The following is a 27,966-nucleotide window of genomic DNA, read 5'->3' as shown; positions in this document are numbered from 1 at the left end:
AGTTTCTCCAGAAAGACAGAATGAAACTTGGTATGTGTATCTCAGCTTTGATACTATTTGGAGTGGTGAACAGAGAGGTGATGCAGGTCCCATCTCCTCATGCTGATGATTAGCCCAGTATTGGGAAAGGCTCCTTCACGGGTGTCAGTGTGAAAGTGCCTCTTGCTGCCAGCCCTCCCATCAGAGGCAGTGCAGACACATCACGGCAGAGAGAAAAGTGGAGATACCAGGCTGTTTCACAGCTACCATCACTGACAGACTGTCTTCTGGGAACTCCTGCCAGCTGGCAGAGGTTAGAGCAGTCCACAGGTTGCACTAGCGTGTCCAAAACTGAGAAGAACAGAAAAGCAGGGAGCCCAGCCAGCTCCCTGATGGTCTTCTCTTTCTGCTTCACTGAAGCAGATAATGTTAACACTCGATGCTTGTGTTAGACGTAGTCTGAAAGGATGGCTCCCAGTGCTGCTGCTGTTTCATTACTGTCCCTCTCAATAATAACAGATAGAGACCATGATCCCAAGAGGGGGAGAGTGCCATGAAGTGCCACGGAGGAGCTGATAAGCCCCATCGAAGTTTTCACATGGAGTTAAGTTAGTTGTTGGCTTCACAGGAAATAAACTGCTGTTACTACATCACCACCAGCTAAAGGTAATGTGCTGAAAACCTGTCAGACCCATCCGTCAGACTTCAGCTGCCAGAGGTCTTGTTTTATACAGGAATCTTCAAATGAATTCAAGGGGATTCTAACTGCTTTTCAAACAAAATTTAATATCTAAATACCAGACAGATAGCATATCGTACTTCCTTATGGTTCAGAAGCAAAGGGAGTTCAGCCTAAAATTCATTTGCAGACATCTGTAAAACACATTGCTACGGAATGACAGCAGAGGTGATCCATAACTTGAAGTGGACACTTTTTCTTTATTATGAAATACAGATATAGTGACACAAAACATTGCTTTTCAAGTAACTGTGCTCAGTGCAGTCTAAAAACACAATATAACTGCATGCCAGACATTGATTTTCTGTTGCCAGTGAACATCTGGTTGATATACACAGACATCTTGTGATTAGGCTCCGCTCGGTAGCTAGCCCAGCAAATGGAAGGGGTGGAGGGGAGGAGGATGAACAAGCTTTCTTTCTGCAAGCAATAAACAAACCATAAATGTGTTTATTTCCATAAAGAGTGGAAATAAAGATTCAGAGTTCAAAAGGTATTTGCTTTCAGCACATTTCTTCATTGGAGCTGGCTGCTTACTTTTCATTGGCAGTCATCTATAATCAAGTGTGTTTTCTGAAGGAAAGAGATTTTCATCTGCTGAATTTAAAGACTTAATGAATAAGGAAACAACATGCATATTAATTTATTATATGCACGAATGACAAACAAACTGACTTATTAAACTAATTATCCAAAGCAGTACAGAATAAAAATGTTGTAATCTATTGTTCTTAAGAAATGTTACATCTCACCAGGGTTTTTTAAATCCTCTAATTCCTGTGGGTTGTAATTTCCAGTTTCAGAAATATCTCCGTCAGCTCTGTACGTCATTGCAATACAATCCAGTTGGGGCCAGATCTTACCATGATCCCAGTTTCTGTTCCTGAGAGACAAGTATCAGTGCTGCTAAACAAACTGGACAGTCTCCATTTTGCAGGTCCAAAACAATGCATTTCAGTAACTATAATAACCAAATGAAGTGTCTACTGTGATCTGCTAGCTAATTTTACACCTTATACTTGCAAAGATATATTAGCTAGCTTATTTTCCCTTTGGGTTTGTTTACTATGCATTTTGGAAAGAGGACAGAAAATCTCCAGTTAAGGCATTGGTTAGAAAATTAGGAAGTGAGGGTTCAGTTCCGAGATCTGCCGAAGATTCCTAACCACAGTTTATAGATACATCACCCTCCTCAGTTAAATAACTGAGAAGCTCTTTTGCTAATCTCATTTCTGCCTGGGGCATTTTTGCCACTTGAGAGGATGTTACATTCTATAAAGCCACAAGGGAGCCTTTCATTTGTCTAGTCTGTCTTGCCACATAAAAAGGCCAAAAGCACTCCCTGAATTAATTCCTGTAAGAAAACCTTTTTATTTTTAAAAATTCTATAAGCACCTACATGAAGAAGAAGTAGGAAAGAAGTAGGGAAGATTATTCTGTGCTAGTGACTGGCCTTTCCATTATTCTCAATATTTGCTGTCCCCCTAGTCTCAGTGTGAAAGTTTACCATATGGCTGGAAGAATCCAAAAGAGATTGAATATATATTTATTTCATTGCTGAAGAATGCCCATCTAACTGATTCCTTATGGTGGAAAGATGATATTTCTCCAAGTTCTTATGATTTGAATGCTTTTCCCCAATATCTAACCAAAATTTTCCTTTCTGCCCATTGAAACAAATTTGTCGTTATCTATCTTTTTGTCCATTTCTGGTAAAAGTGTTTAACACAACATCAGGAGCTGATATCTTAGCAGATAGCATTACTTAGTTTAGTAAGAACCTCTTGCCTTCCTAAGTAGGTAAATTCTATTGAATATTTTTGCATTTCTGGTAAATAAACATACCTCTCTCAGGAGACGTATTAAATATTAAAAATCCAGCCTATGATTATATATTCTTGTCATTTCAGTGTCCTCTCTTGCACAATGTATGCTAAAAACCACCATTCCACTCCTCATTAATACCTTCTTCTAGGTTACTTTATATCACAGGAAAGATTTTTTTTTGTGCTTATAGAAATCAAGGAAATTTTGTTCTACCCGATTGGCAATAAAATGACATATAAAATATATTTCTTGGCTGTTTCCAAAAGGCTAGGAATGAACAGGAGAGGATTTTTTTCTCCCTCTAAGCAATCTCAAGGAGATGCTGAGTCTCAAAGAACATTCGTTGTTTCATAAAAAATACAGCAGGTACCTTTGCCTTACATAGCCTTTCTGGTAGCTACTTATGCAATATCTTTGTATTATTCTACAAATGAATGCTTGGAACATAAAATAGAATGTAAGATGCCAGACCTTTATACATGGTGTCCAGAAAATAAAGTTTTAAGAACTTGTTAGAGAATGCTGCAGTACATTTTAAAAAGTCTTAGATTTACTATTAAATATGCATCAACCTATGTAGTAGTCGTCTAAAGAGAACCCATAAGAACAATCATGTGTTTTAAATATATTGTTAATATTTGATGAAATTGCAAACCAACCAATGAGCATATATGATAATTATATACAGGTATTTAGTCTTGAATTTTTCACTTTTGGCTTTAGCCATCTCTGCACTTTTGCATGGAACATGAAACAAAATTATGCACATTCAGGCAAACAAAAATTGCTCTGAAAATGATTTCTAAAAGATTTCGTACTTAGCAAAACAGCACTGCTAGAGACTTACATAGCATTTCTTTTTGTTTTTAAAGGCCTAATCCAAAATCTATTTAAAGTTGATGAGAATGTTTTTATTGAATTCCATGTGCTCAGAACTGTGTTGTAAATGCAAAAGAATTGCTTCCAACTGGAAAGAGAAATATTAAATACACATATATATTAGCTTACATGTAGAAATATATATCAAGATTTTTTCTAAGAAACTCAGATTCTTTTTAATAGACTATTTCATAGTGGCATTCTAACCAATTTCTCCTCACTAATTTCTTAATATTTGGGTAATGAAACAGTATTTTTATCTCAGAAGAGCAGAATATAATATAATGGATACAATAGATAGATTACTATTGTTAGGTCTCAGAACATATAAATTACAATTGTCTGAAATTAGATTCATCTTCTGTTATGTTTGCTTATAAGGAATACATTCAGTACAATCAATATAAGTTTTTTTTTAATTTACAAATGTTGTCCTTGAGAAATTCCTGTCACTATTGCAGTATTAATTGAATATGGATTATGAGTATGAATATGTGAGTCTGTATCCTTATGGAAGATATTGATACTGCCTGTTAGATATCTATTCAGTTATTTTGAATACCCTTTTGATGACTCTCTTTCCTTCCATTGACATAGGAAGTCTAATATAACCCTAAACTTGATAGCTGTGTGCCATGCATTTCATTCATACCTCTTGGGGGGGGGGGAGCCCAAAACAAAACACAAACGTTTAGAAAAATGTCCAGAAATTATGAGTCATAGGAGTTACAGCAAGACATATCTGGACAAGGCACCTACATGAAATAATTATTTCTCCCTTTGTGAGAAATACTGAAAGCAATAGACTATAGTCCTTTTTGTATTTTTTTCCTTGATGAATATTTCCAATACCTGGATAAGCATAGATGTAACTCTACCTTTCTATTATCTCCTTGCTTCTTATTCTACCCTCCATCTGCACTGTTCTATTAATTGTAAGGTTATAGCATAGCTTCAATGCATGAGAGACCTCAGAGGTTAATTTTTGCTCCTTCTCCAGGTTCCCATTTGTGCTTGCCAGTTTAAAGCTCCTCATATTAATGTATCCTGAACATAGTTGGCTTTCAAAACATTTGTTAGAAATACTACTAGGCAACACAGTTTCCTTCTACCAATGTGGAGTAGGTAGATATTCTCTATGAAAGAATCACTCGTATAAAATAAAGAATACATAGACTTATATATGCACTATATTGTATCTTATATGGAATAAAGAAGCAAAAAAAAAAAAACCACAGCAGTGAACTGAGGGGAAAAAAAAGATTTATTCTGAACTGGAAAGTGGGCTTACTAATTCCTGAATTCAAATTAACTTCAGTCCAACTTTTTACTAAATAATGAATCAGTGAGTCTTTAAAGGCTAAGTAAATTGAGGAGTTGCTTTTTTCAAGTCCCATTTTTTTAAAATAGTACTGCACTTTTTGTTTTCTTAATACAAACCAATAGGCTGTAGTAAAAGCCTTTGTGCATAGCTAAAATAGAAGCTCTTCTCACAGGACAGAAAAAAAAAGATGGAAATGTTGATTCTGGCAACCAAGAATATGCAATTAATCTGCGACCTTTCAGGCAGTCATCTTTCCAGGTTCAAAAGTACATTTGTTGCCCAGTCAGAGACTGTGCGGAGTTGTCTGAGGTCCTTCATCTTTGGAGGCCTTTATCATGAAGACTATTTTATTTTTCTTCTCTTCCTAACAAATATTTGCTTTATTATAAAACAATAAAACAATGTATGTTAGAAAGGACACCAAAACTTTATGTTATTGTTCCATGATTGAACAACATTCAGTCCCAAAGAACTTGTCTAAACTTAAAATCTTAAATGTCAATGAATAGGGACAGTGACATCCCTGAGACAAAAGACATCATGAGAAAAAGAAAATATTTTGATAGAATGATCGCTGAACCAGAAGATCTATAGTTTTGCAAGAGTGCTAAAAAGGCCATGCATCCTTAGATACATGAATTTGGGGTGAGAAAGTCAGAAAAATGAGTAATGTGAAGCAAAGGCAGATGCTAATAAGGACAGGTCAAACGTGAGGATAAATTCTGAGTACCAAGTTTCTTTTACAAACATTTTATGACTGACTCTGAAAACTGCTGCAACAGAAAAAGGCTACTTGGGTGGTTTTTGAGGTGATCGCTTCAAGGATGGGGAGAGGAAATTCCACTTAAAGACTCTGGCTGTCTCAGGAACTCATCTGAGTAACTATAGGATTTGCTCAGTCTTAAGTACAGTAAATTATAAATTGTAACCTAATAGAAATACAAGTGTCCTACAAGCTTATTATGCAAATAACATTTAATATGAATTTAATATCAAGTTAATGGTCATTGACTGTAAAGTATCTAGAACTGAAAACAGGACAGTGCCAAAGTACTGTATTATAAGACTGACCTCTGAATTTATCAGCGCAAAGATTTACCTGGTCTTGTTGACCTACTTGTATAACTTGTATTACATCCAGTTTTTTGCATGACACTATAAAACATAAAAATGATGACCCACAAACTGACAGAGTTAACTAGCACCAAATTTTAGACTAATTCAGGAAAATTAACTATGTGTGATGGATTAGATTCATAGTGTTTCATGACCTAGAAGTAGTTCAGATACCACAAAATTACCTGGAGTCCGTGTTTATCTGTAAAGGGTGTTGGTCATCGGTATGAATATTTGGATTATGAATACTCAGAGTGATATGTGTTTTTATCCTGGTTTATAATTTAAATTAGATGCCATTTATAACAAAGATTTACTTCACTGTGTCCAGAAAACTGTTTGTTCTTAAGCGTGAAAATTTTTGAGTGCTACTATACATCACTACATCATTCTTCAAGCTGTGCTGAAATCAATGGAAGAACATACTATTGGAAAGCAACAGATGGTAGCATTTGTAAATGCCAATGTGTATTCCATGTTGAAGTGTGTTATTCCTGCCTACCACACTGAAATAAGGAATCATGTAGCCTATATGGATTTTGCAGTACATGTGCTGACTCTCAAAGTCCCCACGAGTTAGGAAATGTATCCTGCGTCATTCTTGGAAGGCTAGAGTATACTCTGCATTTCTAGATACTAAACTGCTAAGCAAATATCAAGAGAGAATGTATTATCTCATTTCAGCAACAAGGGAGGCAGAGGAAAAGTATGTGTGTAGGCTTGAGCAACTAAAAACCAGCAGGACTGAGACTGAACTTTAATAAACTTGTATGAAATATTTATATAAGAAAATTTCATCATCTCTGTCTCACTGAATTCACAGAGTATTCAACAACTTGCGCAGAGGTAGACAAAAAGAATCAGAAATTTGTGGCTTGTACTGCTTGTAGCCAAGCTGTTCAGTGGACTGTGAGTACTACCACTGGTGGGGGCTGAGACTGATTCTCGGCAGTCAGAGGGAAGGACCTTTTGCTATTGGTAATAGCTTTTGCGCTCTTAGTGCTAACTGAAAGAAATAGAAGTGGTAGTAGCTAATGGCAGGTATATTGCTCTCTACTGGGGCACAGGCAAAAGCCTGTTACTGTTTATTGTCCATTTTCATCCAAATGTGTTGAAGGCTTTCACCCTGGCTGAGCACTGATGATAGTAATGCTGGGTTTGCACTTGAACTAGGAAAGAGTTCCCTATAAAGACAGGCAACAAATAGGAAATAGTGACTATACAGGAACAGAGGGCCATGCGACTTCTCTACAAAAAGAGGGTCTTCTGTTTCTTTGAACTAGTCTTCAAATTCACATTTAGCTTTTTGATGCCATCCAGTCACACAAAGTGTATGTGTAGCCTTTTTCTGCTTCTCAAATTTACTCTGCATTTTTACAGGTTGTTTCCTCACAGTAATACTAGTCTGTAGAAAACATTTTGGACAATACAGGTAATGAGAACCACATTTAAAACTACCCAGTGTTTTCCATTATAATTCCCTGTTACCAGTACAGTTTTTAGCTTTATTATATTTCTGTGGATTGTATGGAGATTATTGACGCTGAGTATCAACAAAACTAAAAGTGGTACAGTCTCTTGGAATAATGTTAGATATCTAAGCGATGCTATTGGTGATAAAAGCTTATCCCTTTTATCGGTTCAGTTTCTTATTTGGAATCTTTTGGACACATCAAGGTAATAAGAACTGAATAAAAGTGCAATAGGTACTTATATATTAGTCCACTGGCAGGAACTCTGAGGTGCCTCATGGAAAAAATGTACTCAGCAACTGTGGAAACTAAAGCTTCTTTTTTTTGCTGATGGCAGCAAAACTGAATCAACTAATTGACTCCGTCTATATTTTTACAGTTGGCTTCTAACATATTCTGAAGTTGGTTTTTACACTGCCTTTTTGAATTTCTGTTTCTGCTTCAAGAATGCACTGCCTTTGAAAATGGTCAGATCGCCGTCGTGCTACAAGTAATAATCAATTTACGGTAGGATAGAAATACAAACAGAGTCTAAATATACTCTGCAGAAATATGGGAGTTCTTTAACCTGGACAGTTTCTCTGCCTGGAAATGAGAAATAACACACAGAAAAGAAACTGCAAACAGATGGTATTTGGCATGCCTTTAAATATAAAGATGAAGTAAACACAAATTATTCATGTGTAAAACCAGTGTGAAACTGGGAGATTTGACATTTACAAAGTACTATCTTTGAAATCAGGGTGGGTTTTTTTAATTCTTTCATTTTAAGTATTTTGGGTTCAAAACAACGGAAAACAAATTCAATGGTGTGCCTGATTTTTATTTTTTTCGGAGCATTAAAATGACTCCTCAGAGATTCCAGGAAATTATTTATTCACAATAAATTAGAGCTGCTGAAACTGCCAGCCAGACTGTCTGCAGCAAAACTTACAAATGTTTTATTGTCTAGCATCATTGAAGTCTGCCAATAAAATTGGGCTTCATTCTACAGTCAGTGAAATATTGTACTCCCTCTCTATAGGGCTGTTTATTTAGTATCCACTCACGTCGTGTGTGTTTATGCATGTGTGTGCATGTGCACTGACAAATGTGTGTTATCTTATAAAGAGGAAAATCAAAACAGATATAGCTGAAGACAGAGTACAAGGACCTTATATTAACCTATTTTAATTCTGAATCTTGTTTAGAGACCCAGTAATATATATTCTCTTCCAGCATTTATGGTTTACGAACACATATATAGCCTTTACAAAGGTATAGTGGGCTAGTAAGCTGTACAAATGAACTTTTGTTGAAGCCTTTGAGTGTCACTGTATTTTTACCTCTGCATTCAAATCATGAAAAATCTATTTAGAAAAATAATTTGGAGAGTTCACAGATGAACAAAGAGTGACACCCACAGTATACCCTCACATATTCTTTGGACAGGAGGGCAGGCCTCATCTATATGGTGTTTGTTTCAATATTTATCTGGAAATATTACTTACAAATTGAGAGAAAGAGGTTTGCTCCATCTTTAAAATAAAAAAGATTAAGGCATGGAAATTATAATAGAAGTAACTTAACAAGCATGCATATCAGGGTTTATGCGATGTGCCTATCTTTCGGCTAGGAAGCAGACTGAAAACAATTCATCAGACATTAGAGATTTTTAACAGTTACTGAGGCTTCTTCAAAAAGGCCCCTTGAAATGAACTGGAATCTTTTGACTGGCCACATCAAAGTAAGCTTTGGATCAGGCATCCATACCATTCCCATCATGGGCCCATACAGACCCACAGCACAGAGGGAAAAGGTGTCTTCTACTGTACAACTACTTCTGATGAATTGCTTTCCTTTTAGACATTCCTTTTTACCATGATACTCTCTGAACTCTTAGTAGGTTTTTCTCTTGAAAGTTTAGTTAAAGAAGTGTACCAATTTCCCTTCTTAATCCTAACAGTAAAAATAGGTGAATCTACAAGGCTGAGTTACAGGTTTACCATCTCTGTTAGTGAAGTTGCATTTCCATCTCCCCACTTTGTGCAGAGACAAGTAGATCAGCAGCAATGCATTCACGGCACTGTGAGAATAAAAGTAAGGCTTTGGCTTAATTAAGCCATTTATTACACTGCATAGTGAAATCTGTGGTTTCTTTAATTTAGGCCTGTGACTTTCATAAACTGAATTAAGTGGAGGAGGGGACGAAGCTGGAAGGGAGCCTATGACATTTTACAATGTATTTTAAGGGAGTGTTCTGATCCCGTCTATGTCAATCAACACTACTGTCTCCCAGGTACCAGAATGTGGTGTAGCTTTGCTGCAGTGTTATCACAGAATCCTCTAAAAGCCCAGCTGTGAACTTGATAGAGGAAAAGGAGTCTAAATTCTTCTATAACTTGGGCTGCCCACAGAGTGCTTCCTGAAGGGAATTCCATAATGAACAGGATATATCTTAAAGCAATATTTCCCAGAGCATTTGCTCTATTTTCCCCTACAAGTCTGGAGAAGAGTGAATCTAGAGAAGCTTATTTAATTTCCCATTTCAGTGGGCCTTTGAGAAAAGTTCCTGAAGGGGCTTTGCAAGACCTGGGTAGGCTGGAGGAATCATGCTACAATTCTAGAAAAGTCAGTTTTAGCTTCTCCTCCTGGGATGGGAGGCTGCTATATACCTATGAAGAAGAGGAGAGAAAGGGAATGAATAACAGGCTACCCAAATTCCTGTAGTCCTCACTCAATTAAAACCTGTTGCCTGGCATTTGTTCCTGAATTTCATACTTCAAAGGATTTAAGCCAACAATCCCACTTGTTTCAGAGGTCAAACAGACTTCCAGTTGCTTCCCTTTGCCCGCTCTTATTTTTTCTTTTTTTTTAGTTGGACATTATTGCCTTTGTGAATTTTCAAAGTGAACGAGATCAAAGCTTTTAGGTGTATGTTCTTCTGCAGTTTTCAATGGCTCTTAAGGTGATACCAAAACATGATCTGAAAAGTCCCATTACTTTACGATTAAGATACCATGTTTTCTGAGGTACAAAAGTGAGATGGATGCTTAAAATACCTCTTCCAGAGGATAACACAGGATAGTTAAAAGAATAACACAGGAAAATAGCAATAAAGGGGCATTACTCCTGTTTCCAGTTCAGTTCCACACTAGCTGTTTAGTTCCAATTCTACTGACAGCATGTTCTCAATAGAGTAATCACAGTTTTTTACCAGTGACAGTGGACATAAATGTGGTCATAAGGTTAGAATGATCATGTGTTTTCTTTCAAATGTGTTATGTTGAAGCCTTTCTATTTCCTTTTTGTTAAAAACTATGCATCACTTCAGTTTTTACTTGCTGTGCACTAGGATATTCAGTTCTTTGCCACTGTCATAGCTGGAGTTACCTGGTAGTGCATATATGGACTTCTTGACTTGAGTCAAAAGAAGGGCCCCAATGACAGCAAATTTTGCATTACGATCTTTCTAAAACTTGCTATGTACATACATCATTGGAAAACAGTTACCATACTTCATTAATACAGGTCATGCACGTTGAGACATAATGTAATCAAAATGGGACCGATGGGAGTCAGAAGAAATTCCAAGCCTTATTTTGCATTCCTGATCTGTAGAATGTCAGAAGATACATTCCAGAGTCACACTACATGTCCACCCCTCAACGCAATGTTTCCTTTAAAAGGTGTCATTCATGACTAGATAATTACAGCAACCTTCCAATATAGTATTAACATAATAATAACTAGTCAAGAGCAGTGTTAATTGTTCATTCATAGCTGATGTCCTAAATTTCACATCCTGTGTCATATAAAACATAGCTGAATCCATGGAAAGAATGATAATTATAGAAAACCGAGGGAACGAGTATGCTACATAGAAAAATCCTTATCTGAACATTCTGATTACATTTTTCTTCATTTTCAGGAGAAGATCAAAAACAATTGCCACCCCCATTATCTTACTAAAGCATCATAAAACCTTATTGCAGTACAGAGTTATTATTTAACCATAAATTTAAATAAGAACATTGAATGAAAGCTTTGTTTTGTGAATATTTGTCGCTCCTCTTTAGTGAGTCTTCACACTCCAAAATTATTAATCTGGGATGCTACATGGACTCCATTTAACCCACATCACAAATTTATTTAAAGAAACAGATTATAAACTCCATAACATATGACTTGCATAATGACTTTGCACAAATTTGAGTTAGGTATAACTCTGCTAACTTTTGTGGAATTACTTCTATTTTACAAAGCATAAATGAAGGAGATGCCTTCTACAGCAATTAAAATATGCTTGCGTGTTTCTTAATTCTTTACTGTTCAACCTTGAAAGACTTTAGCTTTAACGAAGGATTACTTGTTTGTTTTCAACAAACAAAATGATTGATGCTAGGATTGTATTTGACTATTAGTATGATGGAAATTACAGATGTCTCTAATTCAGTGCTGGACTGCTCAGAATGTGAGATCCCATTCATATTGTACAATAATGTACCTTTGTCATTCTTTGGAAAATATACTACTTGTTCTCTGAAGCTAGCAAGAAATGGAGTATTTGATTGTCATTTGCTAAGCCTTTACCAGTATATTCCTACTAAAAATATGACTGATGGTATAATAAGAATTCTAAATTGTTATTTTCTTGGACAGTAATGCAACTGTCCTTGTAGCTTCATTATAATTAAATTTTATACTAGCTATTTTGAAAAGAGAGAAGCTCCAATACTTAATTATAAGGCAGTTTCTGCTGTTGACAAAGAATGAAGTTCGGTCAAAATGTCCTTGGGCTTTTCTAATAAAGTAAGACTGTTTTACATCTTAAATTGATTCAGAGATTGTTTATGTATTTCATTCCTGCAGAGGGATAAGAGGATTTTAGTCTGATGTTGTTTGCTTGGAACTGATGAAAATTGCTCCGTGGATCAGCTGCATCCTGCTAGTTCTTTCTAGGCCTATTGTCTGGGCAGGGTGTAATTGCAATGTACATCCTCTAACAGATTTCTTTGGGTTACCAACAGCTCAGAATTAACAAATGATTTTTTTCCCTTCTTTTCTTTCCATTCTGTTGTTTTCTGAGGGGGTTGTTTTTGCAAGGCTTCATGTCTAACCCTGGCCTATGAGATAGGAATCCACTTGTTAGGTACTAGTGCAAATCTGAATGGGAATTAGTCAACAAAGCAAAAATACTCACTCCTGATGAAATGCTGTTATTAAAAGCAAACTTATATGTGCTAGATAACACCTACCCTGGTTCTGTGCTGAGGGTGTGACAGGAAGGAAGCATTACCCTTCCCTTCTTCTCCCTTCCGTGCTAATGAGCACTTCACTCAATTCCTTTAGCACTTACTCAAGGAGACACCATACATTTTCTTACCTCTCCCACCCAGCTACCATATGGGGTTACAATTATAGAATCTGTTGAGGAGGGTACTAATATTACTTGCCCCCCAAAATATTTTCTGAACCAGAGCAATTATTCTTGCCAATGACTCTGACAGAAAACCTCCAATCCTGTGTTTTCTTCCATAGATCATCTAGAATCCAGTTTTGTAAGAGCTGAAGATATCCAGCAAATTTGGTAAATGTTAATAGGACCATAATTACTGTGCTCCCTGCCCTATTGTCAGCGTTGATTTCTTGCATGGCTTCCAATGAGGAAAGGAAGGAAAGAATGGGGAGAGGAAAAGTAAGGGAAAAATAGAAAGGTATTTTAAGCTTTAAAGCATCTCAGTAGGAAGAGAGCAGGTCTTGTGAGCAGAACCCTTCTCTGTTTGCTTATGGCCAAAATGTTATACCAGCCCCAACAAACCCACATGTGAGTTTAATAATGGGCTTTTGTTGATATAATCTTAAACTAGACACTTCTGCAGGACAGTGTTATTAAATTTTTTAATGTTCACATTAAGCCTAGGTCTGCCTACATACACATCCAGGCAGACACTGCCCCATGATCCAAAGAGCTTTTAGAGTAACACATTAAATAATACACAAAGAGAAAGGGAGAGGGAAAGAGAAAAGAGTACACTGTACAATTCAAGTGCAGTGTACTGATGGAATATCTAGTGCTATGTTTGAAAAATGCCTATGTATATTTAAGCTCTAAAACATGATTGGAGAAATCTAATGGCAGCTAGATCCAATGGGAGTTTTACCATGGACTTTAAACCTCATGGAAGGATAAAAAGTAATATACAGTAAAAAGGATGCCAGTTTGCACATGCAGGGTGTAGCTTTTTCATCATTAGTATGGTGGTTAGCACTGTAGGAGGTATCACTACACACTGGGAGTTTTTTATAACTTTCAAAATTCTCTCTCTGTCTCTGTTGTATGAATGGCCCTATTTACTCCTCCAAGAGTTGGGGAGAGCTGGGGCAGGAGGTGGGGAAGAGAGGGCACATTTTGGGTCTGAGCAGCACACTCAGCCCTGCCATTTTGAGGTTCGTTGTGGGTCAAGTTTCATGTGGCTATTTTGGTACTCTTTACAGGTAATGGGTACTGCAAATTTAGCCCAGCTCCAGTGGTTGGCACTCAAAAGTGAGAACAGCTGCTTTTGGGTAGCCCAGTGAACGAAAATATCCGAAGTATCTGCTAACAGACAGGCATTGTGTGCCTCACCAAGAACACTAATACACAGTACATTCTGCCAAAGTTAGTACCGATATCATTGATGATATTTGTCTTTCTCTTCCTAGTTGTGATTCCTACAAAACCTTGAACATAGCCTTTTTGGTGTTTAAAATTATTTTTCCTTCTTTTAAGGAAAAAAAAAAAACCACTTTTTTCCATTACTTTAACGGAAGGAAAAGGAAAAGGAAACCTGCTTGCAGTAAGCTGCTTTCTAAAATCCTGAGGATTTCATTCTCTAATTGATGAGCCTTACAGAAACACACAGCATTAAAGCAAGATATATAATCAATTGCATGGTTCTGAAGTAGTGGGAACTTGTGAAAACAATAAAAATAGAGAGATAAATAGGTTCCTTTAAGCAAAGCTCAGCATAATCTTTCTGGTTAGTCTTGCCTGTAAGAAGGACCCATTTAGATTTTAACTGCTTATCAGGAAGATATATCATGGGATTTTTTTTTAAGCATCCCATGATGTTTATTTTCCCTGAAAAGAGTAGACTACAGTGAACCTTCTGTTTCTGTTTCATCAGTTTCTGGACCTACATTTGTTCTAATAAAAAGTATAATGCTGCCAACTCAAACAGCAGTGTGGTGAAACAGAGTTCCAGTAAACGAGCAAACACCAACTTCCACACATACAATAAAGGAACTGAACGGGACTAATGATAGCCCGAATAGCAAGGCTCTCCTCCTTCTGCTTTCTTCAGGGTCACAAGCCATCAACAGTTCAAACTCAGTACTAAAAGAGAGACTTGCAGAAAAAATGGAAGGGAACTCCAAGGTGTGACAATGATGGAAAGATCTTGAGGATTCCTTGTGGTAAAGCAAGACCAAGGCCGTCAAAAGAGCTATTCAGGTCATTCTAAAGCCCTTTGTGTTACCCAATATCTTAGTTATTAAATTGAATTCTGTAACAAAAAAAAAAAAACCTTAGTATTCTAACCCCATTCTTTGCCTCACATACCTCTGCAAGTGCTTCCAGCCTTTTCAGTCAGACTTGCCCCAAGGAGAGCTGCCTCTAGTCCTTCCCTAGTGCCACCAACTAGTCCTTCCCCGTGCCAATAAGCCCTGTTTCTCTGCCAGTATGGGTGGAGCACCCGTGTAAAACAATCTTCTCCCTGCGGGAGACTGTACCAGTCTTTGTGAGGGCGGCACGACTGACCCACTTTCTCTGGAAAGCACCTCAGCACAAGTCCTGTGAGCACATGCCAGAGCTCCCTTGTTCCCTGTTCACCCACGAAGCCATTCCTTGGCAGCTTCCCCCCCTGCTTCACCCTGCCCTTACTGACTGTCTCTCTCAGGGCCTCCTGCTGAGTATGCTGCTGCTAAGCCTAATGATGTGGAGGCAGCTGTCAATAATGGGGAAAGAAACCCAGGGTGTGATTTTCAGCTTTTTGGTGTCCGAGAAATTAGGCAGGAAGCTAGACATATTTTTCCAGTAATGGCAAAGTATGCTGGGAAGAGCTCAAGGAATACAAGACCAAATATAATAATTGTCCAGGTATTCGGCAACAGTAACGTAAGCACCAGTGGTGATGTTGCTGGTGTCCTCACAACAGCAAAACTAACTGCTAAAAATTTGCAGCATAGGCCTAACAATATTCTGACCTGTACTATCAGGCCTGAGGAAGGGCAGTATGCCCATCCCATGTTTACTGAAAAGTATATTCTTTACATAGCAATGAGCACCAATGAACATCTCTGCCCCAGTGATTTTGCCTAAAAGAATCAAAAAAGGCCATATGCATGTATGCTGCGAGAGAAGAGGAAATGAAGGATGGAAAGAGGAAGCTATAGAAGTTTTGCTCCCCTTCAGAAATTCTTCTCAGTGGTTACAGTCCACTTTGGCTTGAGCATCTCAGTGAAATGGCTATAAATAGTTATGCTGTAAAACCAAGATGGACTTAAAATGGAAGAATATCCTCCACATGTCAAGTACAAAACTGCTCATAATTCCTATAGATTACACAGCGTAATGGCTTCTCATCTTAGTGACATGAACTGCCTCAAATTTTCTCTTTAACTATTTCTTGAGAACTTGACTTTTTCCTGAGGAGAAAAGGGAATTATTCTGTTAATGACATGGACTGGAAAAATGAAGAGGTAGACCTTCATTTTGTCGAAGAGCAAAATGTGGACTCAAGATGGAAATGCAGGTTGGCTATAGTGTTAAAATGGCTTTTAGTTAAGCTAATTGTTTTTCCCTTTTCTTTACACTTGAGAAAATTGATTTCTTCATTGATTCTCACAAAAAACATTAAACAAGAATCTGTTCCCTGGCAGTAGGTTGGATTTTTTTACGGCAGAAAAGCAATGAAACACTAGTCTTCATTATGGTACAAAGACAGAAAGTGAAGGAAACACTGAAGCAAGTTTCCCTTTGTAATACTAGAAAATAGCTGTTTCAGAATAAACATTGAATAAAACCAAGGCACCTTTCTCCTGCCTGGACAAGTTAGGTCAGAGGCATGCATGAAATAGTGGTCTCTTACTTACTAGTCAGGCATTATTTAGCTTGTCTCAAGCATGTATATTGCCCCCTTGCTGGTACTTTTGCTTATCAAATGAGCTGGTTAATTCACCCAGGTTTGCCCTCAGAAAGTTCAAATTTTAACTCTAATTAATTTCAGTATTCAAGTAACCTTCAAGTTCTCCTACAAAAGATCAATAAGCATAATATTCCCTATAACATGCTGTAGGCAGAGACTGCATAAGTTCTCTGAATTTTAGAGGCAGAACACTTCTCAATATAACAATTACTAAATGAAAGTGAGTGGGGGTTTGTTTGTTTGTTTGTTTGTTTTTTTAAACTATGGGACAAAAATAATCTCCTATAACATGAACTGGTGACACATTCCAGCTTAAGAACTGCTGATTCTGCATATTTACTTCCTATCCTCCTGCGGCCAGCAGGTCGAGGGAGGTGATTCTGTCCCTCTACTCCACTTTGGTGAGACCCCACCTGGAGTACTGTGTTCAGCTCTGGAGTCCTCAGCCCAGGAAAGACATGGACCTGTTGGAGCAGGTCCAGAGGAGGGCCACAAAAATGGTCAGGGGGATGGAACACCTCTCCAGGTGTTGGAGATTGTTCAGCCTGCAGAAGAGAAGGCTCTGGGGAGACCTTATTGTGGCCTTTCAATACTTAAAGGGGGCTTATAAGAAAGATGGGGACAGACTTTTTAGTAGGGCCTGGTGCGATATGACAAGTGGTAATGGTTTTAAACTAAAAGAGCGTAGATTTAGACTAGACATAAGGAAGAAATTTTTTACAATGAGTGGTGAAACACTGGCACAGGTTGCCCAGGAAGGTGGGAGATGCCCCATCTCTGGAAGTATTCAAGGTCAGGTTAGACAGGGCTCTGAGCAACCTGATCTAGTTGAAGATGTCCCTGCTCATTGCAGGGGGGTTGGGCTAGATGACCTGTAAAGGTCCTTTCCAACCCAAACTATTCTATGATTCTGTGATGCCTCAAATCATCTGGGAGGCATCTGTCGTTCTGCAGTTCTCTTCACAGAACTGAGAGCCCTTGTGTCCCTTCAGAATATTGTATTTGGATGTTTGGAGTAAGGGGGATCTGCAAATCCAATCTTTTTATGCTCTGAGTGCATTGTGCTATCAATGCATAGATAGCACTCGTAGCATCCCGTTCCTAAGTTTTCTGAATGTACTTCTGAATGTTTTCTAACAAATTTGATAATGTTGGTATAACTGATCAACTGGAATTACTGTGATATGCTTGTCTTTCTGAAATAAGGCCACTAAAGAACATTTCAAAAGCCTGAATTCATGTATTACTTCTTACAAGTGTTTTCCATACACAATACTATATCCCAGCAATGGCTTCCTTTAATTTGTACTTTCTCAAAGTGAAGTTCTGGCTAAAGGAAGCATAAAAGCTGCTGTTCTAAAGCATGTGATACAACTTAGAGACCTGTCTCCTGAGCTCTGCAGGCCGTGTAGCCCATGCTTGAAAAAATTTGAGAAAGAAGTTGTAGCATGAGGTAAAAGACAAATTGATTTATGCTCTACAGGGGTCTCCTGAGCTGGGGGTCTAGGTTCCCTTTTTCTGTCACTAACCAGTTTTGCTAGTGCTTCCATGATAGACTCTGTCTTCACTTTTTAAAATGCTAACAGGCTCCTTGTGGATGGGATCAAATGACTGCCCTGTTCCCTTCACCTGTGAAATTTCAGAGACGACTTGAAAAGGGCCATTGTTTCCCAGGAATGCCAGGCCTGGTCCAGGAAAGAAAGTCTTCATTTCAGCAGGAATTTGGAGTCTGCTTGAGAAGGCCTTGCAGTTAGTAGGTGAAAGCTATGGCACATTCATTAAACATCTGAACATTTATAGTGACTGGGCCTCACCCTTTCTGGGTTCTTTTGCTTACCCCTGCTGAGTGGGTGGGAAGGAGAAGGAAGGCTTCACCACTAAAACCATTGGGTTTGAACTATGATTAGCCCTCCAGACACAGGTTTCTCTGTTCTTGGCTCTCTCCTAAGCATTTATAGCGCTTGTGTGCTTTCATGTGAATAAGCCTGTATGTTTAGTGAGCATTTTGAAAAATATTTCTAATAGAATATACTTGTACTTGAATACAAGGAAAAGATACAGTGAATGTATTCAAGTTCAGACAAGATGATGCCTACTTCAACAAATTAAAAGTCACTTCTAAGGTGAAAACTGTGAATAGAAGCTGTGAGAATACTCTGGTATTTTTAAACCCATTTGAAACACAAGCACATAGGCAAACCACTTTTACAAGAATATACTGGGACTGGCCAAAAGTTTTACTATCTAAGAGTCCTACTTGTGAAATTTCTGGAATATTTTCTACAGAATGAGTTGAGAATGTTGCCAGGATGGACTGATGATGCTAATAAGGTGAATAACTTCTCACAATCCTTATTAGGAGTATTTGGTCTAGTGTCATGAAATCTTTAATGCATTACACAGTAGATGAAGAATATGCAAATATGAAACACAAAGTAATGACGAATAGTATTAGTAAATTTGTAACCAGATGGGTAAGGGGAAGATGGGAGAAGTCTTCAAAGGGTTTTTCAACCTGTTTTTCAAAAGAAGGAGGAATCTGACCTGAATATGAACTGATGATAATAAGTACTGTGCTCAGTGAGCTGAAGCGCTGGAAATTTTATTTTTTGTACAAATACATTTCTTCTCTGTTTTGGTTTCAGACCTCATTTAATCTCCAAATGGTAACACTCTATTGACATTAAATACTCAGATTATAATAAACTGACTGTGACTGTTTTCTGAAAGTATGGACCAGAATGTAATAATAAAGCTAATAAATAATGTGTCTTATAAAGCTCAGGAGTATAATTTATGACATTTTGGATTTTATTTCTTTTCTTTTTAAAGATGTTTCCTGTGATCTAGCTAAAAAAAAAAAGTTGTAGCACTGTGTGTCCTCAGACCCTGGTATAGATGGCACACAAAAGGAAGCTTGTCCTTTTGGGACCTGGCTCTGAATCAATTACAGACGACAGAGAAATACTCTTTTGTGGCTGCTAAAGTTCAGGAATGAATTCTGGCAGGCTTAGCCAATTCCCTAATGCAGCATCCGCATTACCAACATCAAATTGGCAGCTTTTGCCTGTCCCAATGGGGACAGGGTAATGAATGGATTTAGTTAAGGTGTCCTGACTCATCTACAAAGTGCCTGGTATATGCACCAAGGCTCTCCTGTATAACTTCCAAAAAGCTGTCATTCAAAGAAAAATGAAGTTTAGAAAGTTTGCTGGCTAGCACTAGTATAGCACACGACTGGGTTTCAGTCTGCCCTGAGTGCCCTAGAAAAAGCTACTGTTCATTTTCCTTTTAACTGGTAGATGCTAAGGCACTGTAAGAGAAGTATACTTGTCATAATCTATGATTTTTCACTATATTTTTAAGGAAGATAATTTCTTTATGATCTTCACACTTTCCTTCTTTTTTTCACCATTCCTTCAAAATAATATACACCATGCCAAACAACTGCTTGGCCTAAAGGTGATTTTAAGTGACTTTCCTTGGAATAAAGCACTGTCATTCTTGAGTGCCCAGACAGTGTGTTTATGAATTTCCAGAGAGTGATACAAAAATACTTTTCTGTGAGGCTCTTACCCCTACCTGACTATGCAGTGAAGATTGACAATGGATACAAAAGTAAATACATTAGAAAGTCCAATGAAATCCAGATTTTACAGGCATGACCAGCCTGTTCTTCTATTTTCTTTCCACGTATATCTCTAAATTGCTACTCTTTTTCTTTTAATAGGCCTTATTCTTAAAATTTCATTATATTTATTTTGAATACAAACACAAGGAAATGGGGAAAATTTTTAACTCCATCTGTATTTCAGTTTTTCTCTCCTCAGTCATGTCCCTAAAATCCATCCAACCAATCTTCGGGGGGAAAAAAGCTGATAAAACAAGAGTAAGAATTTGGTCTCCTTATACACACTTTTCTGTTTAACCTTACCTTTTCCTTCATGAGAAAAATGAAAGAGAATAAAATAACCAAGGTTAAGTTCAAGTTTCCTTGTTTATTTTGGTTGCTTCAGCAAAGATTGGTAACATTCATGGACTCTGAAGCCACAAGTGATCAAGTGCAATAGAAAGATAATTAAAAAATAAACTAATTTGAGTCATTGGAATGATCTATTTGGCTGTTTCTTTCAATATGAAATTGAACTCCGACTTTTTGAAGGGCTTGTGTCAAACAAATTAATTCTCATCTTCACACTACTGTAAATCAGGTTATATTTCACTGCACAAAATTGCATTGGACTGGTGTCTAACATGTTAGGAACTGAGCCCATGTGCACAATTATAAATATATATATATGTATGTATGAATAGTTTCTATAGGGTTTGTTTGTTCTTTCAGTACTTTCAAATTAGTAATTGATTTGCTGCCATGCTTAAGTCCCCCAAGGAATTACATTAGAGAATCATTTAAAATATTTGCAGAACCTCCCAAGCAGAACATGTTATAAATGTTAAATGCACAGAGAGATATCACCCATTTTTCACCCTGGCTATGATAAGCAATATGGAAAAAAAGAGAGAGAAAAAAGTCTCAATAACAAAATCCACATTGAAAAGTTAGGCACTTTGAACTTTCCCATCACCTTACCAGCGCTTCCCCACAGGCTGTCTAAAAGACAACTCAGCAATGTCTGAATGGAACTGCACACAATAGCTCCTTCACAAGTAGGTCTTTAATTGATTACGGCTGTGTTTATAGAAGCAGAAGAGAATTTACTCAAAATGACAGATTGCCTTTAGTGTTAAAATAGTTTAGTAATGTTAATGTAAAGGAGGTCCCCGCTACCTCCTCTTCAGCTGCATGAAGTCCTAAAGATGAGTCCTTTGTTACTTCAGCCTCCAATTGCTTTTTCCTTCCCCTCCTCCCCTCCCCACCTCTTTCCTTCTTTCAAAGTAGTGATATTCTAACCTCATGGATTGCATGAGCTGTGCAAATTTACATAGAGAATAGCAACTTGACTGACTCTTGCAAAGTTAAAATCCTCCAAAATTGCAGATTCAAATTTTAAATATGAGAAAGTAGAAGAATAAACAATACAAACCTACAGGAACTCATCCTTGCTGCACCCCTGCCTGTGTCAATTTGCTCAGATAATCACAAAGGCCATGTCTGAGAGCACAGTCAAAAGGTTAACCCAAACCAAGTAGCGGGAGTAAATTCCTTTTTTCTATTTATATTGAAATAAACTCCCACCTAACACGTTAATAGTGCCGTGGGTGGATGTGGATGTGGCTGTGGCCCCCCGAGCCCCGCGGGTGCGGGCAGCACAGGCCCTGGGAGGGGAGCTGCTCGCCCTCCGTTCAGCCGGGCGACTCGCTCCGCACTCGCAGCCCAGAGACCAACCCCCAAACCCGGCCTGCTGGGGCCGCGCAGCCCCAGATTAACCCTGCCTCCCTCCGCTCCGGAGCTCTCTTGCATTTCCCTGTTAACAGTGCCCTCTAATGGCTACGTGCTTGAATAGCACGGGCTTTTTAAGCTATGAAGAGAGGAAATAGCGTTTGCCCGACAGAAAAGATTCCTGGGCTTTTGGAACGCAGGGTTTAGCTTCAAGACAAATGTTTAGTTTCAGAACTGCAAAGCTGTTTAAAGCCTTATCACAACTTCCAAGCCTAGAGAAAGATGCCATCTTTTCTGTTCTGATATTTTAAAAAAATATACTATTTTTTCCCCTGATATTTTAAAACCACTTTTAACTAGGATTTGTTAACTTCTAGAGTCTCAGGTTAATTTGATTGAGAATGTTTTAATGCTGAGCCATGGAGTTCACATGCCTGTTTTTTCCGTCCTTCATAAAGGGGAGATAACAATTTAAAACAGCATTTCTTTTGTTTCTGATGCAGTTGAATTAGTTGATGCTTAAAGTAAGCCCAGACAAGAAAACATTAGAGATGATGCTGTGCAGTTACTATTTATTTGGAAGGCATTGTTAATGCTGTGTCATCTGACACTGCATTTTATTTAATACAAAAGATAGTTAAAATGGATTCTTTCTTTCACCGGTATGATTTTAAGTGTCAGGAGAGAGCTGTCATAAGTAAATGATGGCATTCCAGAAACACAGACATGAATAAATCAGGTGGATATGAGCAATATCAAAATACCCTAAAGAAGACTCAGGGAGTATGAATATCCCTGCCAAATATCCTCTAAGCTATGATTGCGCTGAATGCCTCTTGATTGGAAAACATGTTGTTGTGATGCTTTTTAGTGAGATTTGTCTTCTCCAGATTCTGAGGCTTGACTTGCCACTGGATGATTCATCATGCTGCCTGCTTATATTGTCATGCTGAAATATGCTACTAGCACAATTTAACAATCTTTTAGAGAATAGTAATATCTCCATCCCAAGAATATCAAGAAAGAACCCATTCCCAAAATTAGCAGAGAGAAGAAAGGGGTGGGGACACAGGGTCAGGAAGCTCTTTCTCTTGTTACAGTGCAAATTCAGAGCAAATCTTCTCATATCTGTTAAATTATTCTGTTTTTACAGAAACTAAGAAAAAAGAGTTTGGGCAGATATTAACAATAACTTTTTCAGTATTACTTTTAGTTTTCCAGAACTGGATCAAGTATTTATGAAAGTGTTTCTATTTCTTATTAACTAGAGCTTTAAAAAACCTGAAATATCTGAAAAGTTATTCATTCATATTTCAAAACAAATTCTCTTTGTCTGTGCTCTCAGCCATTCTGCATCTACTTTCTGTAACAGAAGGTGAATTTGCTTGGTATTCATGGAGGCAGTTGACCTGAAGTGAGTATTAGGAAATACCTGCAACAGCCAAAACTCTTTGCATGAAGGGTTTGAAAGAAAGCTTACTCCACACAACACCATCAATTCAAGGTCTAATGACAGATGTACTCTCTCCTTCTAAATGGACCTCACTATACTGGAGAATGTGATAATAAATAGGAAAGGGGGAAAATGCATTGGAAAAACCACATAAAGACAAAGAAAGCCGCAGTAGGCCAAAGTCTCTTCAGTCTGTGCCTATACGACACTTGGGATGAAGGTGTTCTGAGAAGGATGGAGTGCTTGTGAGTGCTTGTCACCGCAACAGGAGAAGAGGTGTGGCTGCTTTTGCCAGGACAACCTGCCCCGATGAGATCAAGCCTTGCATGAACTGCCAACCTAGGTGCATGAGGAAGCAATTTGGAACTATGAAGTAAATGTTTTTAGTGAGATAATACATAATTCATAAGCAATACCCTTAGTTTTCAGATCCTAATCTCCTTAAGCTCCCTTTATATTCAGAGGAGAACAAGGTCACCCAGAAAGGTCAGATGAGGAAGCATTGCTTACTAAGCTTATAGTAAGACTGTAAAACACACATGAATATAGGTTTCAGCTCACTTCTCAACTATGGCATTAATGCACTACAAGAGCACCATGTGACTATAATGCCTTCCTAACTCTTTAACTGCAGTATCAAGAAAGCAAATGGGAACAGTCCCTGTACAACCCTGGATTCACATGACTCTTCCAAGTCGGCTCAAGAATGGAACCTTATTTTTGTCTTTCATCCTCCATTAATTCAGCTGAATCTTGTGCAAGGAAATCATGCTTCCTATCTCATTTCTGAGACTGTTAGCATATTTTTTCTGAAGGCTCAACAAAGAATAGAACTACTTATATGAACCTGGAATCCTGAAAAGATGTCTTTTTTTTTTTAAACATTTCCAGTTGCCACTTTTGGAAAACACAGATCAGGCTGATGCTTATTAAAACACGGACATATTTGATATATGAGGGAAGGCCAAAAGCAAACATTACCAATCAAGCAATAGTCTTACTGCAGTCTCATACAGAGTACATTTTCATGCAAGAAATTTGTGACAGAAACAATACATCTTGTGCAAGCTTACAGAGCTATAAATACATGTTTCTTCTTTAAGCCACAGGAAATGTCAAAGTTGTCAGTTCCCAGTTCAAAGACATTCAGAAATTCAAGAATAACTATATGCAACATTTGCTCTTGCAAATGTACATTCCATTCAGGAGTCAACTCAAGAAAAGTGGGACTAGCCCACCAATCATTAATACAGTACGTCCTGGTAGACTGGAAAAACCAGTAAAGGAAATGTATATGTTAGTTTATGAGCTTGATCCTGAGTGTGTGAGTTAGTGTGGCTCCATACACCAGTTTGGCTAATGATTAATTACTTTAGCTCAGATTCTGTCTCTGAACAAAAAAAGTTGCCTTTGCTTTACATTTGCTTATGATCGGTGTAGTTAATAGCCCAGAAAGGGAATCTGGCCTTTGATTTTTAAACATTGAAAAGGCTAATACATTTTTGTGCCCAACATATAATTAACATATGAAATTGACTGGCACAGGCTGCTATTCTGCCAGATGCAAAAACTGATTAAAAATCAAGCTCAACAGGGATAACACTTGCAGTAGCAGTAGCTAGGACAAAACTTATAATAAGATCCGTCGATTGTGAGGCTTTAAGAAATGTATTTCTTCCCTTGCACAGAAACCGGAATGTTTATTACAGCCTTATACAATCTAATGCTTGCTACTTTTCCTTCAAAACCTGTCATTAGCTGGATACAAAGTTGTGAACAAGTGGCACAATTAGTCTGCTCTTGTTAGACATTTCTTACACTCTTTTGCCGTTAGAAAAGACTCTGTAAATGGAGTCAAAGAAACATTGATGAGTTGCCTGGGGCCTGTTTTAAAATGCAATGAAACTCTTATGAGTGCTTCAAATTATTTCAGTGGATGCAAGATCATATGAAAGCTGAGACTGTATTTAGAAAATTAATCCTTACTTTTATTCACTTTATTTAGTACAGTATCTTCTGTAGAGCTGACGCAGTGTATCTGTAGTATAACAGCTGGTGGGATTTTGCTGAAACACTCATTTTGTTACATCAGACATATCAAAGGCAGTAAACCTTAATATAGATACAAAACCTCATAATTTTTGAAATCAATTTATTATATCTTATTTAAATAAAATAAATAACATCTGTAAGATATATATATCACATGTACCTTATATATGTGAGCTATATATTTAAATATCTTATTTAAATTAATTTACTGTATTGTATTTATTGAATTTTAAGTAAAAGATTTATTTTATTGTAACACTTGGAAAATATGGGTATAAGCTTAATTTTCTTTTTGAGGAGTAAAAGTGTATTGTAAATTGGTTTTACTCAATATACAATAAAGCATGGTAACTGCAGAAATTCCAAGGACATGTCTGCAGCTGATTGAACTAGTAACAGACCTTAAATGGATCCAACAGGTCGATGCTTCTGTGGGCATATTTGGTACCTGAATTTCTGTTTTGACAGTCAGTCCTGAAAGCACTATTATATCTTCTACTTGTCTTTAACATTCTGTCCTCTTCTCTTTTACACTGTGCTTTGAAAGACATATGGATGTACTAGTTATTGTGATTTGTGCTTTTTGTAGAATATTTAATAAGAATGAATTGCAAATGTACTTAAATTACAGGTTGTAGATGCAGGAATAATTTGGTCTAAAGAGAAACTATTATGAGATAATGTTATAGAACATAGCACTTCTGCACTTCGTACCCAACTTTGTAAAATATTTTAGAAGTTTTGGTGTTTCAGAAACTGCTTATATTAAAGCATATTATCAGTTATATAACACAACAGAAGCAATACTTAGTCCTGAATACAGCTTCATTTTCCACATATTCCTTACTCAAACAAAAACTTTAATTTTAAACTTTATTACAAATTCATTAAAGACTTTTTTAGAAAAAGCTCTAAAGTATTCTTTATTTAAATAATAGGGATAACATTTGTGATTTTTTTTTTTTACATAAGATTCTTATTTCTACCTCATATGAAAACTGAAAAGCAAAGCTTTTCTCCCCCCACAAAACTTAAGGTGAAGGACAGATGTTATTTCGATTTGGTCTTGGTTGGTGCATAGAACCTATTCAAGAGGTGCCAGTGTGGGAGCCAGTCTGTAATAATGGCCACAACACAATATGGTTTAGCATGGTAGCAGGAGAGAGCAAGCCACATGAATCTATTCAATCACTAGAAAGGAACTATATAAAATGAGGTAATTAGTCAAAAAAATCTAAAAGAAGTCCAGAAATCAAAAATTCTTGATTCTTCAAATCAAGAAGTCTGGAAGTTGTTAAAAATATTTTATTACAAGACCAGATAAAATGTGTACCACAATTCAAAATTATATCAAATGGATGAAACATTCCCCTTAACATATGGATCAATATAAAATTAAAGGTGGCTAATGTAGGGGAAAGTTGGCATTTAAAAAAATGGAAAGCTCACCTAAAAGAGAAGAAAACGTGTAAACGTGATGAAGACAGCTTCCAAATTTGAAAAGCATTTTGCAAAAGATGCTCAAACCAATAGCAAAAGACTCTTCAAATGCATGAAAGCAGGAAGTCATCTAGAAAACCTAGCTTAACACCAAGGGTGTTAAGGCACGCTCTGGGATGACAAAGACATAAGAGAAAATCTCTGTGAATTCTTTGTGCTGCTGTGCTCCTGGAGGTGCTGGAGAGATTCCCATAGCTTTGTTGCAATCAGAAGATCATTCTGAAGTAAAAAATATTAGAGTAAATAGGTAAGTTAGATCATGATAGATAACCAGGACTGAATGGCACTTGTGGGAGTATTGAAGGAATCCAGATATGAAATTGTAGAACAGCTGGCCAAAGTGCACAACCTGTCATTAAAAATTGCCAGCATACCAGAGGACTGGAAGGCTGCCAGTAGAACTTCCATTTGCAGAACGGGCTCTTGAAGGGTTTGCAAGAACTACAGATGGGTGAGTCTGGTTCTCTCCCTGGTGAAGCGTCAAGTTAATTATGAGGAATAGGACCAGTGAACATACAGATTAATATAGTCTATTGGGGAAAGTCAGCATGCCTTCTGTAAGGGAAAATCCCGCCTCAATAACCTGGTACTGTTCAATGACAGTGTCAACAGGCATATGTGCAAAGGAGGTCCAGCAGATGTAACATACTGTGATTTTCAGAAAGCCTTTGATAAGGTTCATTGACAAAGGTTATTAAGGGAATTAAGTTGCCACAGGAAGGGGGAAGATTCTTTTATAGATGCTAAAGGATCGAGAGGGCTTAATGGTCACTTGCCAGGATGGAGAATAGTCAGCAGTAGAGTTTTCTATGGATCACTGCTGACACCAGTTCTATTTGATGCCTTCACTGATGATTGAAGGAGAATGCAGAATTGAATCTCCACATCTGTCGATGACTGTATGCTGCTAAGTATTTGTGTAGATACTATGCTGATGGTGAGGCACTCCACACAGACCTCACAAAAGTGATCGCATGGATAAAAAGATAGCAGATGAGCTTCAATGTGTGTAAATGGAAGGTAAAGAAAAAATAACTTAGACTGTGGTTATGGGTTGCTGATTGTAGAAATTGTAATTACAGGTTAGGAAAGAAGTCTCAGTTATCACTGTCAGCTG

The 27,966-nt window shown here is 37.4% G+C and overlaps 1 long non-coding RNA gene across 3 annotated transcripts in view; it reads right to left on the bottom strand.

Annotated features, from left to right (window-relative positions):
- LOC142412652 (uncharacterized) overlaps nt 1–27,966 on the bottom strand; it is a 58,362-nt gene that overhangs the window by 1,608 nt on the left and 28,788 nt on the right. Inside the window, exon 3 of one of the 3 annotated variants that reach the window (XR_012776561.1) lies at nt 948–1,291. The exons of 1 other annotated variant lie outside the window; for it this stretch is intronic. This is a non-coding gene — a long non-coding RNA (uncharacterized LOC142412652). Of the gene's footprint in view, nt 1–947; nt 1,292–27,966 lie in introns of those variants that run through there. One more of the 3 variants, XR_012776562.1, reaches the window with a different exon arrangement.

The sequence above is a fragment of the Mycteria americana genome, chromosome 7 (assembly GCF_035582795.1).
Source record: "Mycteria americana isolate JAX WOST 10 ecotype Jacksonville Zoo and Gardens chromosome 7, USCA_MyAme_1.0, whole genome shotgun sequence".
In the NCBI taxonomy this organism is placed as follows: Eukaryota; Metazoa; Chordata; class Aves; order Ciconiiformes; family Ciconiidae; genus Mycteria; species Mycteria americana.
The sequence above is the reverse complement of the archived record's forward strand: the minus strand, read 5'-3'. Positions and strand labels throughout refer to the sequence as shown.